General features: G+C 42.2%; 1 long non-coding RNA gene across 1 annotated transcript; it reads left to right on the forward strand.

The window, feature by feature from the left end:
- Nucleotides 1-1,363: 1,363 nt before the first annotated feature.
- Nucleotides 1,364-8,176, forward strand: LOC131590761 (uncharacterized). Its single transcript, XR_009280205.1, has 3 exons — nt 1,364-1,877; nt 5,611-5,704; nt 7,319-8,176. It is a non-coding gene; the product is annotated as an uncharacterized LOC131590761 (long non-coding RNA).
- Nucleotides 8,177-13,205: the final 5,029 nt, after the last annotated feature.

A 13,205-nucleotide genomic window follows, 5' to 3' on the forward strand; every position in this document is an offset into this window, starting at 1 on the left:
TCCTCTAATTCCTATTGATGCTACCCTGCCTGGCACAGAGTGAACCATCTCCCCTCATTCCCACAAGCAAGTCCCATGCAGCCCTGTGCAGCAGGTATCAAGAACCTGCTGGTCACACTGCAGTGAGAAACTCAGTCCAGAGGCCCTCAGCTGAGCAGCAGCCATAGCACAGCTCCAAAGCTAGCTTGTGTATGTGGTTCCTTTCCAGCCTCTCTTTTCCCCTGGAGGAAGAGGAAAACCTTGGTTTAAATATGGCTACAGTTACCATGGCTGCCTTGCACAGAAATCAATGGAAGGGCATGAAATCTAGTCCAGTCCCTGTCATGGCACTTTTCAGGTTGGAAGTTGCCTTTGCTCTTTCCTCCCATCCTCAGGGCCAGTCCAGCTACCCCATTGTCTGCCAAGCACGGCAGCAAGATTCTTACCCAGCTGCAAGAATTTCACCCACAGACTGGTTTAGATGTGCACACATACAAGTGTTACTGATGCACTCAGGGCCTGTCTTCCTCTGTCCTCATCTTCAAATGTCAGTCCCATGGAGGTTCCAGGGCTGACTCACTCCAAGCACAAACTCTGGCCTGCCCATGACCTGCATGTCTGAGCAATTCTCCTTGGCCAGCTTTATTTCAGACTTTGGCTGCAGACAGGAATGATGTGTCCGGGAATAAAGCTCAACTCCTTTGTGACTGACAAGGAGGCTTCTGGGTATCCTCTAACCTAATGCTGCTGCTGAAATGGGCTGATGCCACAAAACACAGCAGTTAACAACTCTGAGGTCAGGGAAGTGCCAGCCTGCAGTTTCACATCTTCTATAGAGGCAGAATGACCATATACCTCTGTCTGGATCTCAGTTAAGGCTTGGAATATGGACAATGAAAAACCAGCAGGGTAGTTGAATCCCAGACCTGGAATTGGGATTCTCCCTAATCTTTTCAGACAGATGCCTCAGGATTTTTCCACGGGACCCTACACTACCCAAAGAAGGTCATTATTGCCTCATCCATCAGACACATCCCACAGAGCTGTAAATTCTCTTATCAAATGTTCAGTTCTTGACCTGATCACCATGGGAAGCCTGTTTCTAGAACAAAAGGTGTTTTCACAGCACACAAGGGTAAGAAATGAGATTCTTCTGTGTAGCAGATTACTAGCACCTTAGAAAAAACTTGCCTGTCCAGACTTCAGTCATTTCTAGGATAGGTCTTATAATACTTTGCACCCTCAGATGTCACTGGGAACTTTGCTCTTGATTTCTGTGGGGACAGAGTTTATTTTAAAGGCATTTCATCTTATCAGAAATCAAAAGCACTTCATACACTCTGTGCACATGGGCATAACTAGCCATTCAGGGAAATGCTGTCTCTGTAGGACAACCATGGGCTGACAAGACATCCACATGCATATAAAAATCACCACATCAAGGCATTAATTTTTCTGAAAATTTTTGCCTCCAAGTGCTATGCAAATTAAGCAGTTCACCTTCACTTTCCCCTGGTGGAAAATAGGCTGAATCAAGAGAGGACTTACAAACAGGACTTGACAAAGTGTGTAATTCTTTAGAGCAATTAGGGTCCCAGCATGGGACAGGAGCTGTGCACTTCACCACTCTTGCCTGTGTTCGTATCTTTACGTTCACTTGAGAAGTTTGACATTGCTCAACTAACAAAAAATGGCCGAAACATTTGAATGAAGCAAATGCCAGACAAAAAATGAACTGTCTCACAAGTCAGCTCTGAAGCTCTTAAGCCAACCCTCTTTCCCTGCAGCCAGCCTGATGCCACAATATTGCCATAGTTTTGACAGGAAGTCCCACCTGAAGAAGGGAAAAGAGAAACTGTGAAGCCAGGCATTACCTTAGCAGAACCACACCGACGCAGGTAAGCACTGGGGAGGTGGGGAGCCCCTGCTTGAGATATGGAGAGAAACTTGCCATATGCCCAAGGGCCTCACAAAAAAATCATGCACTTTAATATCTGCACTGCACATAATCCCTGACAGTCTCTAATTTTGAAGGGATACATAAATATAAATCTGAACAGGGAGTGGGATATAAAAATACATATGTTATTTTACTAAATGAATAACCTTTTTCACACCTGTTACCTCATGAGCGTATCTTTACCTACAATGAGATAAGAGTTGTGGTGGCTGTCTGTTTGGAAGCTTCAGTAGGAAGTGCTTCTGTCAGACAGCTTTCTTCCCTCTGAAGTTACAAACCAAGGCAGCTGTGGACTGCAATGTGATGGTCAGTGAACCTCAACAAGCCATGAGATGGTTCAAGCAGTGCAGACTAGTGATTTAGCATTGAAAAACATCAGCCAAAAGTACAGCAAAAGAGGATCTCAGAGAGCAGCAAAACAGGATTCTGCTGCAAAGCTCTGGTGAGGTGCAGAATATGTCACACCTTCCATGGCAAACTACTTTCCCTTCCTACTCTTGGCAAATTCTCTTCCTTCCCCAAAAGATTTCTCTTTGCAAATGAACAACAGGGGTGAGGTTTACACAAGGGAAATTCTTGAGCATGAAATGCAGAATATAAACCACAACATCAGCCTGAAAAGTCCAGCAATCCATTATCATAAGCTTACATGAGCCATATTTTCCATGTTTCTAAAACACAACCAAAGTAGCTAACATCTCTTATGTGGCAGGAATCCAGAGAAAGAGGCAAGCCAAAGCAAGACTGGGCAGACCTCCAGCAGAATGGGTTAGCTTCAAAAGCTGAAGTGCACTTAAAACTTTAAGGGGGAACAAGAGGCCAGCTTTAGATGTTTTGTCAACCATACATGGATTTCCAAGCTGATGAGAATTTCCTCTCATCAGATTAATGCTCCACCATTAGGCTATAGTTTCCTACATAGGAATGATGCCATTTAAGTAACAGGAGAGAGTTTCATCATACTATCAAACAGCATAGCTGATATTTGCTATTTCCAGTATACTCCCTGCTCCACACACAGGGTAAATTTTCCCCCAGTAGAGTAACTACTCTTTACTTAGCAGGAGTCCAGTGCAGAAAGAAGATTGCTTCTACAAATAAAGAGTGCTTGGGAAATTCTGAGTGAGACAGAATCTTGCTAGCATCTAGAAAGAAGTGGCACAGACACTGTGACAGTCTCTACTCTTGAGGAAAATAGCTCAGTAGGGAGTAATTTCTTGTCCCATCTGAAAACTATAATTTCCAGCAGTACCAGGTCATCTTATATGAGGCTGCTGATCCACTTGGAATTGGCTAAAACCCTTGAGACTCTCCCAGCCATGTTGTTACTCCAGTTACTGGTGGTTTTCATGGGTAGCTAGCTGGAACATGAGGTAAAGGCAATCAGCTAGCAGCCATCTTATCAGTATGGGGTTACTCCTTCTAATTGCTGTTTTTCCATGCCTTATTCATACAGATAACTGGTGGCAGATGTAAAACAAGTGAGAAGAAAAATAGGTCTTTAAAATTAAGATATTTTTTCCTCTGAGCACACTCAGACAAAAGACAGGGTTTCAGAGATTTTGTGGTGCTTTTCGGAGAGAGACAGGGAGAGACAAGTCATTTTAGGGAAGCTTTGTAAAGCCAAGTAATCCCAGCTTTAGTGATCTGCAGTGTGTATGTTGCATTGAGCAGGATAAAGGGGAAAGGGGCTACAAGCCTGTTTATATCAAGCAAATGCAGATAGAAGAGCTATTCACAACACAAAAACACTGTTGTGACACTTAACCTTGCTCTGCTGACAGCATCAGTGAAGGGAGCAAGAATTGATTCAGTTTGGAGACTGAACTCCTACCTCTATGCAGGAGTGAATGTAAGGGAGTAGGAGCACTAGGAAAGAGGGGAGGAGTGAAAAAGAAAAAAAAAATTGTTCTTCTTTTATTGAAATTGGCAGACAGCTCCCCTGGTGTCCTCACATGGGCAAAGAGCTTCCCCTCCTCCTTAGCAGCTCCCCCTTGTTCCAAGGTATTACAAACAAGATAAAAAATCTATCCAGGAAAGACATTTACACGATGTCTAAAATACAAAGAGTGCCTACATCAATACAAATCAGAATTTTGAATTGGCTATTCTTACTTCACAGAGTAGATTGCCCAGAAGTTTTTAGAATAACCACCTGCAGAAGTTTTGTGTTTTTTGGTTTTTTTTTTGAAAAGTAAAGAGGAAAAAATACCAACCAGAAAACCTCACTCAGATCCTAAACGTGTCCATTTGACCAGCTGTTGTACACACAGATGATTGAACTTTTTTTGGGGTGCACTGCAGGGCAAACTCTGAAGATTTAATCCAGAAAGATTCTGGGGACTTTTTCAATGTGAAGATACTGAAAGAAAATTTGTATTAGGAATCTTGTTTGAAATAGAGGCTGAGAAAAGATGGGCTGCATCCCCACATACTACTGCACATAGTCATACAAAAGATACTGAGTCCAGAAAGTCCCATGGAAAACTGTTCTGGAGTTTGTACACACTGGCTCCACAACATTTCAGAATGACCGTTTATAAGGCAAAATACTAATGGTCCATAAAAAAGTGAAAAGCCAGCACGATAATGGGCCATAGGGAAAAAAACCACCAAAAACAGGAGAAAGGAGAATTACTTGCAGTGTCCAAGGATCCTGAAATAGCTGGGAGTTTGCTATGGAATTTCCTAACTGTTAGCATGTGAAAGAGAAGCAGGACTGGCAGCCAATGAGTCTGAATGGCATATGAAGAGTTTGGGTATCAGATCCAGATTCAGAAATATGGAAAACAAACCCCACCTCCAGGGATAAGACCCATTGAAAGAGAAGACAAGACATTGGCAAAATGGTAGCAGAAAAGGAAGATGGGGGAGAGAAGGCACAGAGAATGAGAATGGCTAAAAACAGGGGAAGAAACGGTGGTGAACTGCTGGGGTTTTTTAAAATGTCAGTTTTGTTACAAACTCAGTGCATTACCTTGATTACAGGTAAACCTTACCATGCTTTTCCTCAGATTCCCATGTCTGTAAAATAGATACAGTATTTCTGTACCTCAAGATTCCTACATGGAAAGTGCCAGAAAGCTATTAAATATACAGTGTAAAATAGTATCAATTAGGCGTAAAAGGAAAAAGCCAACTCAAAAAATAATCACTGGTATCTGTGGAAAAATGTCATTTTGTGTGCCATAAAGAACTATTCCATTTATATTCTTAAAAGGAGGCATGGCTGAGAAAAACAGCACTCTCTTCTTATTACCACTGAAATCCCAACAGACCTTCCTACTGAAAGAACAGACATTGTAAACAAATAAATGCTGATGTAATTGTGAGAGTGATTGATGAAGGAAGATCAGGATTTCATTGTGTTCAGCACTGTGAACACCTAATAATCTCTACTCAAGAGCTTCTCATTTAGACTGCAAGCAAAAGACAGTAAAGGATAGAGTAAGCTGGTAAGAGATGTAAATACAGCAACAAAATCGCTTTTTCTGATTGGGTTTCATCTTGGTGAAAAGATAAGTGATCCCATCATCCTGGCCTCATGTTTGGAGGAATCTGGATCTGGGTATTGTGTATGAAAGCAGCCAGCAGTTCTCTGGTGTGGAGGGCAGAGGCTGTGTCAGGGAATTTGCTGAGCAGTAACTATATGCAAATTATTACCTCTGCAGTGGATGACAGCAAAGAAGGAATTTTGGCAACAACCTCTCGAGGATTTTGCTGCTCCTCAGGGGATCTTCTGACTCAATGAAGGGCACTTACAAGGTACATTATTTCATTATTTCTGCAGCTTGGGCACTCTTTTGCCCTGCAGCACTGCAGGGATCTTAGCATGCAGCTTGGGATTTTGCCAGTCAGCTCACTGGAGTACTGAAGCGAAGCAATGAAGCCAATGCAGCAAAAATGCTGATTGTACTACAGGCTGGGAGAAATCCTTTTCGTATTCAACTCACGGCAGAGCCTGTTACAACGTCATAAATCCTCTGTAGCAGCGAGAGAGGGACACGGGAGAGAAGCCCGCTGTCTCTGCTTTTCCTGCACAGTCTATTCTCAGCACTGTGCGTCACGCTCTCCTTCATCACTCTCCATCAATTCTGCACAGTTCAGGAAAATTCTGACATCTGGGTCTGCAGTGCTATGAGTTAGCAAAGGCCTTTTCCACTGCAATCCAAAGATTACAAAAGCCAGAGAGTTTCTTGCTGTCAAACCACATGTTTTTGCTCTGAGTAAATTTGACAGAATAAATAGAGAGCCCCCAAAGTGCCAATATTAAAAACAATTTTCAGAGTATAATAGCACTTTAAATGGGGAAAAAAAATCACACAGGGCTCTTGGAATAAATAAAAGCAGATGTAAATGTCAAATTCATTTCATGTCAGGAAATCATATATAGAGAGAGACGGGTCCACAGCAGTTATTATAACCACTGGCTAAGAAATTATTTTTGATTTCTGTGGAATAGTTGGTAGCTTTTTCCCCATCTCTTTTCCACAATAGCAGGAGACCGAGTTCACCTGTGAAAAGACAGAGAGCAAGAAGCAAGCAACAATAGTTAATAGCTGGAGAATATGGGTATTAATTGGATATGGATTTATTGTCAAATCCCTATTGAGACAGTAACTTAACAACCGAGTTTACAGCACCAGGCCAGAAATACCAAAAATGAGCAGAAGGAACATGAGCAACAGGAATATGAAGAAACAAAGTAATTTGTTTAAGGATTCAGAACTGTAGAGTGGCAGAGCTATCTTGAGCTATGACTAAGCCCAATGTGTAGAGTTATTAACCCAGGATTCCAGGATTTCCTAAACCAGCAACTCCCACTGGACTGTTGATACTCTGAAACTTAGGTTTAAATACACAATAATAATCTTGGAAGGATGATATCAAAAGGGTTTCAGGCAATTAGCACAGTTCTTTTACTGGGTGCAAGGTTGCCATCTGGAGAGCTGCAGCATTTCTGGGCTAGGGACACTGATAGTTCCACAGACAATTACTCTAACCCGTTGCTGACATAAAAGAACACTGGTGCACTCCTTTTAATTGCTGGCTTTTGGATTCATCATAAAAATAATGAGGTGAGAACTGGGAAATCTGTCTAATATAGGCTGGGAAACAGTCTAACTTTCATTGCATGTGTGGCATGCATCTGCATCAATGTTGCTAAGCATTCTAATGGCACAGAGATAGGACATGCCTCCTAAAGTGAAAAATAGACCCTTTTCAATATCATGCTTTGAAGGGTATAGTGATAAAGAGAGCTGCAGAGCAAGAAGTGCTCAAGTAGCAGTGCAAGAGCAGCTTTGATTCTGTTACCAAGTTCCTCTGGTCACAAAGATATTACATTACAATTGTATAACTCATGCTTTCTGTTTGCAGGTGGAAAAATGACAGGCTGTGCATCCTCCATCCTTGGAGATTTTCAAGACTGGATAAAACTACGAGCAATCTGGTCAGATCTTCAGCCAACCCTGATTTCAACAAGAGGTCATTCTGGAAACCTCCAGAGGTGTCTTCCAATCTGAACTATGCTGTGCCCATTGCAACATAAGGATTGTGTGGTGCTGCTGCCCGTGCTTAGCAGAATAGCAACTTCTGGCCTTTATTTCCTGGCCAGAACCAAGTATTTGATCTCTGCTAAAGACAAACTCTTCCATTTTTCATGCTTCACCAGAAAGAGTCACTGGGTATGGCTGCAGAAGCAGCTCGATCCCATAATGCAAGACTTATCCACAGGCATTTCCAGCTAGCTTAAATTGTGAGCTCTTAAACCAATGAGTACTGACACTTTGCATTGCACTGTGTGGACATAAAATGTAGCTGGGCATTTAAGTAATGAGCAGAAATTTCTCTTAATCTTGTCATATTCCCTTGAAGGCAGTCATGAAGTACAACACAGTTTATTCCCTAGTGCCTATCATGCCTCACCTTATGAATAATTCAAACATACAACTTTGCTTCCATTTTTTAGAATTCTGCTGATTCTTTTTTGTTCTTTCCGTGCCTATCTTTCCATTTACTGGCAAGTATTTTCTCTTCATTTGTGCATATAAACCACATAATAACACCAAGGTTATGCACTCTCAAGGCTACTCTTCCACACAACCTTTCCTCATGATGAGCAGTGCTTGTAAATGTACTGAAGCTGAGAAGAGACACAGGGAGCACGCTGCCCTAGTAAATTTGTCTGAGCTCTCACTACAATAAAATAACCTAGAATGTAGCGCAAAGAAAAGGATACACTATTCTGTGGATGTAGCTGACAAACCATCGGAATTTGCTGTGATTAGAAAAGCTTAAGGCAGTAACAGCTGTGTAGGCACTTTCCTGCTTCTCGGTGAGCACAGTTACTGCTGGTATCTAGTGCGGTGTCAGGAACACCAACAAAATACAAGAGTTCTCATACAAACATAGCCTGCCATGTGGGTTGGCACGGGGCTCAGTGAACTGTGTGGTGCAGAGGCAAATATGTTTGAAGGTTGAAAGAAGGCTCAGAAACTTCATGGCTCAGGCATATAAAGACTAGACTAAAGACTAGCAAAATCATGTTTCAGGGGCTCAGTTATGCTTCTTGTGGCGATGAGCAGGAGCTGTTCTGGCCCAGCCTTCCAGAGAAGTTAAATTAAGAGTAGACAATTTGTAGCAATAGCTGTCAAGGGGATGGAGAAAAGTGCAATGTGGCTCGGATCTGATTATGGCAGTGCAGAACTACTGCAAAAGAAAGGGCATCACCGTATCCTTAAGGATTAGGAGTGGGCCAGCTTTTATGAACATCACAGTAAAAAAAGCTGTGCCTTGACAGAATGGTGTGGAATGGGCAAGTACATTGTTGCTTATATGCAAACTCTATCAGAATGATATCTGAGCCAGGGCCATGTCCAACCTGCCTGTCACACTCACTGAAATAGTTCATCGCCCAGTTGAACTGCAGGATTATGAGCACCTTCATTACCTGACTGTGTTCTATTTGTTTCAACAGATGGAATGACCACAGAGACAGTGTGTCAGATATTGTCACACTCTCCACATCTCAAATTTTTGTCTGCAGCCCCAGATATTTCCCAGCAAAAGGCAACCTTCCAGTGAGCTGTCAGTGCTGTCACCTTTGTACAGCAGCAGAGCAGGAGTTGCACCTAATTAACTGAACAAAGTAACAACAAGGATGACCTCCAGCCACCCCCTGCTTAAAAGACAATGAAGCATGATCTGTAAATGCTATGTAAAGAGGGACTTGGCAGCAGCAACTGCCAATCACACTGGGAGAAAGTTTATAAGCAAAGGTGAGGAACTTATAGCATGAGAAGGCAGATCTGACCTAGCTTTTGTCCACCTGGCTGAGATACACACAACAACAAAGACAGGGAGTCTTAGACAGCAGCATGAAGCAATGGCCACACAAACAGGCAGGGACCCTGGTGGCTCTCTACTCTGCAGTGCTGGCACAGCGGGATAAGTCCCAGAAGGAGGGGAAGAACAGAGACAGAACAGCAGGGTCTTTTCTGAGGCTGAGCAGACAGCCCTCAATTGGCACAACCACAGAAAGCCAAATTTATCATCCACCCACAGACTCTGGGACTGCCGGCTTGAGCATCCTCATTATCAGCTCCGGTTCTCATAGGCAGCAAAGAGGGGTGGCATGTAGGGAGGAAGGAGGGTGAAGCAGCCTGGAAGCTGGGAGGACACAAGGACAACAAGGCACGGCAAGTCAAGGAGCTGGATACCACCGTGGGACCATGGTATTATCTCAGTGCAAAATGCCAAGGAGCTACTTCTGGAGCAGGACAATCTGTCCTGTAATGACAGGGTTAATTTTAAATTGGCAGAGAGCTTCCGGGACTTTTTCGCTTCCACTGTCAAATCTCTGGGGCTGGCACTTGCTAATTACAATAATATGAGGTGACAGTCACATGAGGAGTGATGGATGGCTGAGTAGGGCTGAAAATCCAGAAAGTCAGATCACAATGAATTATAGTGGCAGGGTGCAGAAGCCCCTTACCCAGATCTTCTCTTCCTCTCTCCCTTCTTTTTCCCCCCACCATCTGCAGCATCTCAAAAGCAAAACCGTAAAGAGAAATAATTCTCATGACTAGAATGCAAAATGGATGGAGGGTGCCAGGAGCTGGGTTTCAGTGTCACTCCAGCTATCCAAATTCACAAAGCACAGAGCCAAAAGGGACCAAGTAAGCATCTCATTTCATTTCCCACATACCATGGGCTGCCAGACAGCACCTGACTTTAGTGACTGTAAAAGCAAAATCATTATGAACTCTTAAGATTTTATTTTGACACAAAGAAGCCTACACAAAGAAAACACAAAACTGGAATAAAACACCACGAGCTCTGAGTGTTCCTATTCAGCATTCAGTTTGCATGGGCCTGAAAGGTCATGCAGAGATAGGGTCCTTTGCATGTAAAACTGAGATACTTCTAAGTCACATTGTCAGCTCTTTTCCCCCTTATCTAGCTCAGAAAATAATTGGCTTTGGTTCAGCCCATTCCCATAACCAGCAAGAGAATTACAGCTCCTGCCATTCACACATAAAAGGTCAGTTCAGCCCTGACCTCAGACTTACCCCATGGGTCTGTGCAGAGTTAATATGAGTGATTAGTTCAGATTTCCCCCTCCAGCACTTCACAGTGGTACTATGAACTGTTGGCCACTGACTCTGCTGGAGACTGCCATGTGAGAACTTTCTAATGATACCAAAATTCTCTGAAGGTGAAACCCACTCCCCATCCACAGCACATGGTTTCCACGACAAGTATCACATCTTACTGATTTCTTAACACTGCTCAGTCGGATATCTACAGTCACACCCCTGGAAAAGGTGGCCCATATCAAGCCCTAGGTCAGTAGCCCATGGATTTTGAAAATACTACATCTGTCTGCTGTGGCCGTTTCTAAAAGTTGTCCCACTGAATTATACTGAAATAAAAGTAACCGAGCCTTACATGGAAACAAGCTTTCTGTTGGACTTTCAAAATTAAAAAATATGTGGCTGGGGCCTCTGTAGTATCTCTTCTCAGATTATGAAGAGCTCCTTACTAATACTTGATGGCTTTTTGTAACTTCTACTTTTAAATGTAACATTTTTCCTACCCGTTTTATCTCAACAGACTTTCTCAATGCCTCAAGAATCAGCTGAAGTTACACATTTTTGAGGCCAAACTTAAAACAGGTTGAAAGACGGAAAGGGTAGTTTATCATAAACAAAATTCCTTAAGTATTAAGTTTAGTAGCAATTGCACTCAAATGTCTAATGAGACAACTGGAGAAAAAGTTTCTTTCTGGAGGAGTCATAAAGCTTTAGAACATTTGTCTCTGCTGATCTGGTGATGACTGCTCTTCCAAGAAAGGTCTCCAGCTGTATCAGGTGGGAACAAACAAAAGCACAGAGATACCCAAGTTTGAATTTAGCTCAAAGACAAAATATAGCTATTATATTATTATTTAATGTCAATTTGTATATTAAAGCCCACACACACATGCATGCATAAAAAGCATGAGTGATGAAAAGGGGATTAAGTTACTCAGCTTGATTTATAAAGAGGTCGTGGCAAAATGCTGCCTGCAAATCTGTGAGGAGGTTCAGCACTGACTCAGCCTGAAGCATCTGGCTCTCTCCTGAATCAGTGCCCCCTAAATTTCCTGTATCCTCAAGGCTTTTCAAATTTCTTTTGGCAACTTCACCTTCAGACACTGTACCCTGACTGTTTAGGCTTAATACAGGACTGGGGCTAAAAATTTGGTATGGATTTCAAGCTTACATGCTAAAAGAGATAGTGGTAACAGCAACTACAGCAATAAGAACAGACTTTGCTAGCAAAAACTACTAGCATGTCCTGACATTTGAAACTGTAATGGCAAACACTTCTCAACTTGGCTTTTCCTTATTGTAAGGATCCTGGAAGGGTCACTGTAATCACAGCTTCAGGGGTTGAATTTTTTAACACAAATGGTAAGAGTTACTACAACAGGGCAACTTTTACAGTATGTGGAGCAGGCTGGGGAGGAGCAGTTATACTTCTGCTCAGATGAAAGCCTGAATTTGATTAGGATTAAACCATATAGGAGGCTGTTCAATTTTAGTGTGTGTGAACCACAACAATGAAAAATGCATCAATTTATGTTCATAAGTAGTGCATAACTTCTTACAATATGTACATAATAGTCAAGTTACCAAGTTCTTCATGCCCATATTTGAAGAATGGCTGTATCAGAACTGGCTAAATATCCCTTAGTAAATCTATTTTAAATTACTTCTGTGGAGAGATCTGTGGAAGTCTGTAATGATGGCAATTGGTTCTTGAGTTATTTAACACCAGAATATTCTGGGTAGCCATTCTAGGATGTTTGTACAAACCCTGCTGTTGATAAGGATGCCTCCCCTTGCACAACTCAGCTCTTTCCCCATATCCAACTTTTCCCTGCTCAAAGATTTATGTGAGATGGGGAAGGTTTCTCACAAAGGTTTGTGACTGTTGCTTTTGAGCAGTTTTTGGAGGTTATCTGATCTAGCAATGATGATTAATCTATGAAGCTGTTGTTTGCTGATTACCTGATAATTGAGTTTTCAAAACAATAGATCTCAGACTCACAGAAGAAAAAGAGTTATCATGGCATCTAGACGGTTTCCCAGACAGAGAAAATTTGTTTCAGTTTTTCTTTACTAGTGTTTCAGTTCAACTTTCTTACCCTTTCCTCAGAGACTTTGTGACTTCAGTTTTGCTTTTCCTCTTTGCTTCTATTACTTAATCCATAATTTAATACTACGCATGCAGGAAGGAAGCTATTAAAAAGCAATTCAAAGGCTTATGTTAACTTGGAAAAATAACACTGCAGAGAATGCTTTTTTTTTTCCACAACAATATTCCAGGTGGTATCAGATCAGAATTTTCTACAGCTACTTCCAAGGAAAAAACAGCTCTGCAATATCTTCCAGTATTTTAAGTAGGAGCTTCCCTTTTGCACCAAAAGAGATACACAAAGTAGAAGTTGAACCAGCATCTCTGTAGGGAAGCAGCAGGAAGAAAAGGCTGGGAAAACGTGAGCTTTCCAGGACTGGAGTAGGATTTTAAACTCCGGTCTAGATGCTGAAGTTTAAAATCTCCTGGTAGCCTTGAGGTACTGGTGGACATCGGGCAGATCACTGGACCCACTGTGGAAAGGATTTTAACCCTTCCTGTCTTTCAAAAAGGTGGTTCAAAAGGCTTAATCAAAATACTTTGAGAACATCAAGAGAATGGAGCTACACAAAATATCATT

The sequence above is a fragment of the Poecile atricapillus genome, chromosome 1 (assembly GCF_030490865.1).
Source record: "Poecile atricapillus isolate bPoeAtr1 chromosome 1, bPoeAtr1.hap1, whole genome shotgun sequence".
Lineage (NCBI taxonomy): Eukaryota > Metazoa > Chordata > Aves > Passeriformes > Paridae > Poecile > Poecile atricapillus.